This window comes from Mobula hypostoma, chromosome 4 (assembly GCF_963921235.1).
Source record: "Mobula hypostoma chromosome 4, sMobHyp1.1, whole genome shotgun sequence".
NCBI classification, from domain to species: Eukaryota; Metazoa; Chordata; class Chondrichthyes; order Myliobatiformes; family Myliobatidae; genus Mobula; species Mobula hypostoma.
This window is the reverse complement of record NC_086100.1, coordinates 189,587,579-189,593,578: the sequence shown is the minus strand read 5'-3', so window position 1 is coordinate 189,593,578 and position 6,000 is coordinate 189,587,579. Positions and strand designations below refer to the sequence as shown.

Sequence of the window (6,000 nt, the reverse complement as noted above, 5' to 3'; positions counted from 1 at the left end):
CGAAGTAGGACGGTAACGTAGTGACGTGTTACCATTGCCATTAGCGTAATGCCTTACAGCGCCAATGGTCAGAAGATTTGGGTTCAATTCCTGCCGTTGTCTGCGTGGAGTTTGTACCTTCTCTCTGTGAAAGTGTGGGTTTCCTCCAACTTTCCAAAAAGAGTACAGGGTTAGTAAGTTAGTGGCATGTTATTTTGGTGTCAGAAGCATGGCAACATTTGCGAACTGCCCCCAGTACATCTTCGGACAGAGTTGTTCAACACATTTCATTCTATACCTTGACATTTCCATGTACATGTTGTTCCATTATTTCAGAAGTGGACCAGAGATAATTCTGGAAACTACAGACCGGTGAGTCTTATGTCAGTGGAAGGGAAGTTACTGGGGAGACTTTGGAGGGATAGGATTCATGAGCATATGGAAAACAGTGGCCTAATTAGGGAGAGCCAGTATAGCTTTTTGCAGAGCAAGTTGTATCTCACTAACTTCATTGAGTTTTTTGATGAGGTGCTGAGGGTGATTGATGAAAGAAGACCTATGGATGTTGCCTATGTGGATTTTAGTATGACATTTGACAAGATCCTTCATTGGAGTCTTATCTAGAAGATTATGTTGTATGGGATCAATGGTGCATTGGCTGTTTGGATTCAGAACTGGCTTGCCCAGAGAAGTGGTAGTGGTCGAAAGGACTTACTACCAATGGCCTTGAACAGAAAAGCCTACAAAAAGTAATGGATGTTCCCTAGTCTGTCATGCGTAAAGCCCTCCCGACCCCTGAGCACATGTACAAAGAGCACTGTCACAGGAAGGCAGCATCCATCACCAAGGGCCCCTATCTTTTCTCTTTTTCAATCTTTTTTATTGATTAGATTATATTATGAGGACACTCAGTCCTCGTTTATTGTCATTTAGAAATGCATGCATTAAAAAATGATAAAATGTTCCTCCAGAAAGATATCACAGAAACACAGGACAAACCAAGACTAAAACTGACAAAACCACATAACCATGACATATAGTTACAACAGTGCAAAGCAATACCGTAATTTGATAAAGAGCAGACCATGAGCACGGAAAAAAATCTCAAGTCCCAATAGCCCCATCATCTCACACAAACAGAAAAAGGGAAAAACTCTCCCTGCCATGAACCTCCAAGCGCTGCAAACTTGCCGATGTATTGGAAGTACCTGACCGCAGCCGACTCTGAGACCGTCCGAAAACTTCGAGCCTCCGACCAGCCCGTCCGACACCGAACACTGAGCACCATCTCTGCTGAGCACTTCGACCCCGCCCCAGCCGCCGAGCAACAAGCAAAGCCGAGGACTCGGGGCCTTCCCCTCCGGAGATTCTGGAACACACAGTACCAGCGGCAGCAAAGCAGACATTTCAGAAGTTTCACCAAATGTTCCTCCGTGCTCTCACATCTGTCTCCATCAAATCAGGATTATGCACGGCACCTACTTGACAGATAACAGATATTCATCACCGGAGTGGCCGCTGTGCGCTGCCGTCGCACCGCCATCTTCTCCTCCCTCAAATCGATAAACATAACAATGATAATAACACAAAGAGATCGGGATCACATTAATAACGGTTAACATATCCAGACACAGAATCCGAGTAACATATTTAATTTAAACCTTCTGATCTCTTAATAACTGAACATGAAAAAAATTCAAAAGAAATTTTACCCCCTACACTTAAACAAAACAAAGACTGGGCTGCCATATTTCATCGGTTAAGATCATTATTTGTCATTAACTCTCTCCTCGATACACAAACAAAAAGTTATTAAAAAGGATTCGGAAAAGGTCAGCTTACATCATATGAAAATGTTGAATAAATGGCTTCCATGTTTCTTAAAAATTTAACCAAAGGATCAGTGGTACCACTCCTAATTTTTCCAAGTTTGAACATGTTAAAGTTTGGGAAAACCATTGAAATGTAGTTGGGGGTTTGGGATTTTTCCACTTAACTAAAATGGATCTTCTGGCTAGTAATGTAACAAATGCAATCAAACGACAAGCTGAAGGGGATAAATGACTAAAGTATGTCACTGGTAGTCCAAAAATTGCAGTAATAGGATGAGGTTGTAAATCAATATGCAAAACTACTGAAATAGTATCAAAAATGTCTTTCCAATATTTTTCCAAAAGAGGGCAAGACCAGAACATATGTGTCAAAGAAGCTACCTCAAAATTACATCTGTCACAGACAGGATTTATAGGACCATAAAAACGAGCTAACTTATCCTTAGACATATGGTCCCTATGAACCACCTTAAATTGTATCAAAGTGCATCTAGCACACATTGAAGAAGTGTAAACTAGTTTGAGAATTTTCTCCCATTTCTCTATCGGTAAAGATACCTGAAGTTCTCTTTCCCATTCATTCTTAGTTTTATCAGACATACCTAAACGTATTTTCGTAATTAAATGATAAACAATCGCTATTAATCTCTTCTGATAGGGGTTTAAACCTAAAATATTTTCTGTAATTTCAGTTTGATGTGATAGTGGAAAAGTAGGTAAAATAACCTTCAAATAGTTTCTAATCTGTAAATATCTGAAAAAATGTGATCTAGGCAAATTATATTTATTAGACAACTGTTCAAAGGACATGAGACAATTATCCATGAATAAATCAAGAAAACATATTATTCCAAGTTGCTGGTGAATGCAGCAGGCCAGGCAGCATCTCTAGGAAGAGGTACAGTCGAGACCCTTCGTCAGGACTAACTGAAGGAAGATTTACTGTGTGAATAAAGACATTTATATTTCCCAGTTACAGCTTCTATCTGGCTCAGTTTTAGTCAGTCACAACATGATGAACATTTCTTCAGTTAGGTCGGTCAGTTTTCTCTTCTCCTACCTCATCAAAACAAATTGGACAATTCTTTGATAATTGTCACATCTTACTGTATTAAAGATTGTTGGCAGATTCCACAATGCTGCTGGGAGTGGCATAAGGATTAATGCTAGTTAATCTCTATGGCTTTCCCTCTGGCACAACTGCAGAGAGAAAGATCAACAGATATTCCTGCAACCTTTATAAAATACTTTTTTAATATCCGTAATCGTACTGATGAAAGATGTAAATACACAATATTTGAATGCCAGTGAAGGTTGCATTTCACAGAAGCTTCATTTTCTTTCTGGTGTTGATTCAAGTTGAGACAGTTGGGATTTCATCAGAGTTTATCTTGTCATCAAGGATGTTTTGTATTTAAGAAATAGGAGGAATTAGCTGAATGCCACTCCCCGCCACCTCTCACATGCAATCCATGCATGACTTACTTCATAGAGTCATAGAACACTTTCACCACCATCTGAGTGAAGAAGTTCTCGCTTATGTTCTCCTTAAATATATCACTTTTCACTCAACTCATGACCTCTTGTTTTAGTCTCAATTAACCTCAGTGGGAAAACCTACTTGCATTTACCATATCTATACCCTTCATAATTTTATATACTGTATCTCTATCAAATCTCACCTCATTCTCCTATGCTCCAGGGCATAAAATCCTAAACTATTCAACCACACAACTGAGATTGAGCTAAGATACCACCAAATGCTTGCTTCTTTGAGCTCATCCATGGAAACTGCTTAAATTCCTCTCTATAATGTTTTTTTTTTCCCTTTTCAAGGTGGATAGGGTTCTATCAAGGTTCCTGACCTTCAATGGCACTCAAAGCTGTGTATTTTTGTGGTGGATGAATTTCCACTCCTGGTGCAGACCAACCAGCCGTTTTGCAACATTCTCCAGGCATGGCATGGAAGATGGTGCCTCTGGGGAGTGGCCCTGATGTCAACTGATTCCATGCTGGTGTTGCCGACTGAGGCGTCACAGGAGAAGGACCATCTCTCGGGGCGGTGGGTGGGGGGGGGGGTAGGGGAAGAGAAGAAGAGAGAGAGAGAGAGAGAGAGAGAGAGAGAGGAGAAAAGGAGAGAGAGCACAACTATTGTTTATAGGTAAACAATAGTTTTCGTTGACTGCAGATCATAGTCTGTCTTTGGGGGCTTTGCTATTGCTTGGTGGGTGGTGGGCACTGATGACTTCTGCTGAAATGGGTGGGGGAGAGGGAGAGGGGGGAGCTTCAAAGAAACACAGAAACATAGAAAATAGGTGCAGGAGTAGGCCATTCAGCCCCTCGAGCCTGCACCGCCATTCAGTATGATCATGGCTGATCATCCAACTCAGAACCCTGTACCTGCCTTCTCTCCATACCCCCGATCCCTTTAGCCACAAGGGCCATATCTAACTTCCTCTTCAATATAGCCAATGAACTGGCCTCAGCTGTTTCCTGTGGCAGAGAATTCCACAGATTCACCACTCTCTGTGTGAAGAAGTTTTTCCTCATCTCGGTCCTAGAAGGCTTCCCCTTTATCCTCAAACTGTGAGCCCTCGTTCTGGACCTCCCCGACATCGGGAACAATCTTCCTGCATCTAGCCTGTCCAATCCCTTTAGAATTTTATATGTTTCAATAAGATCCCCCCTCAATCTTCTAAATTCCAGAGAGTATAAGCCTAGTCAATCCAGTCTTTCATCATATGAAAGTCCTGCCATTCCAGGAATCAATCTGGTGAACGTTCTTTGTACTCCATCTATGGCAAGAATGTCTTTCCTCACAGTAGGGGACCAAAACTGCACGCAATACTCCAGGTGTGGTCTCACCAAGGCCTTGTACAACTGCAGTAGTACCTCCCTGCTCCTGTACTCGAATCCTCTTGCTATGAATGCCAGCATACCATTCGCCTTTTTCACCGCCTGCTGTACCTGCATGCCCACTTTCAATGACTGGTGTATAATGACACCCGGGTCTCGTTGCACCTCCCCTTTTCCTAATTGGCCACCATTCAGATAATAATCTGTTTTCCTGTTCTGGCCACCAAATTGGATAACTTCACATTTATCCATGTTAAATTGCATCTGCATGAATTTGCCCACTCACCTAACCTATCCAAGTCACCCTGCATCCTCTTAGCATCTTCCTCACAGCTAACACTGCCGCCCAGCTTTGTGTCATCTGCAAACTTGGAGGTGCTGCATTTAATTCCCTCATCTAAGTCATTAATATATATTGTAAACAATTGGGGTCCCAGCACTGAGCCTTGTGGTACCCCACTAGTCACTGCCTGCCATTCTGAAAAGGTCCCATTTATTTCCACTCTTTGCTTCCTTTCTGCCAACCAATTCTCTATCCACATCAATATCATACCCTCAATACTGTGTGCTTTAAGTTTGCACACTAACCTCCTGTGTGGGACCTTGTCAAAAGCCTTTTGAAAATCCAAATATACCACATCCACTGGTTCTCCCCTATCCACTCTACTAGTTACATACACAAAAAATTCTATGAGATTCGTCAGACATGATTTTCCTTTCACAAATCCATGCTGACTTTGTCCGATGATTTCACCGCTTTCCAAACGTGCTGTTATCACATCTTTGATAACTGACTCTAGCATTTTCCCCACCATCGATATGAGGCTAACCGGTCTAAAATTCCCCAGTTTCTCTCTCCCTCCTTTTTTAAAAAGCAGGGTTACATTAGCCACCCTCCAATCCTCAGGAACTAGTGCAGAATCTAAAGAGTTTTGAAAAATTATCACTAATGCATCCACTATTTCTTGGGCTACTTCCTTAAGCACTCTGGGATGCAGACCATCTGGCCCTGGGGATTTATTTGCCTTTAATCCCTTCAATTTACCTAACACCACTTCCCTACTAACATGTATTTCCCTCAGTTCCTCCATCTCACTAGTACCTCTGTCCCCTAATATTTCTGGAAGATTATTTATGTCCTCCTTAGTGAAGACAGAACCAAAGTAGTTATTCCAATTGGTCTGCCATGTCCTTGTTCCCCATGATCAATTCACCTGTTTTTGACGGTAAGGGACCTACATTTGTCTTAACCAATCTTTTTCTTTTCACATATCTATAAAAGCTTTTACAGTCAGTTTTTATGTTCCCTGCCAGTTTTCTCTCATAATCTTTT

At 41.7% G+C, this 6,000-nt stretch overlaps 1 protein-coding gene across 1 annotated transcript in view; it reads right to left on the bottom strand.

The window, feature by feature from the left end:
• Nucleotides 1-1,340: 1,340 nt before the first annotated feature.
• The window catches only part of LOC134345005 (sperm flagellar protein 1-like), a 94,154-nt gene continuing 89,494 nt past the window's right edge, over nt 1,341-6,000 (bottom strand). Inside the window, exon 9 of the mRNA XM_063045138.1 lies at nt 1,341-1,457. The gene's annotated coding sequence lies outside the window, so the exon portion shown is untranslated. The remainder of the gene's footprint in view (nt 1,458-6,000) is intronic.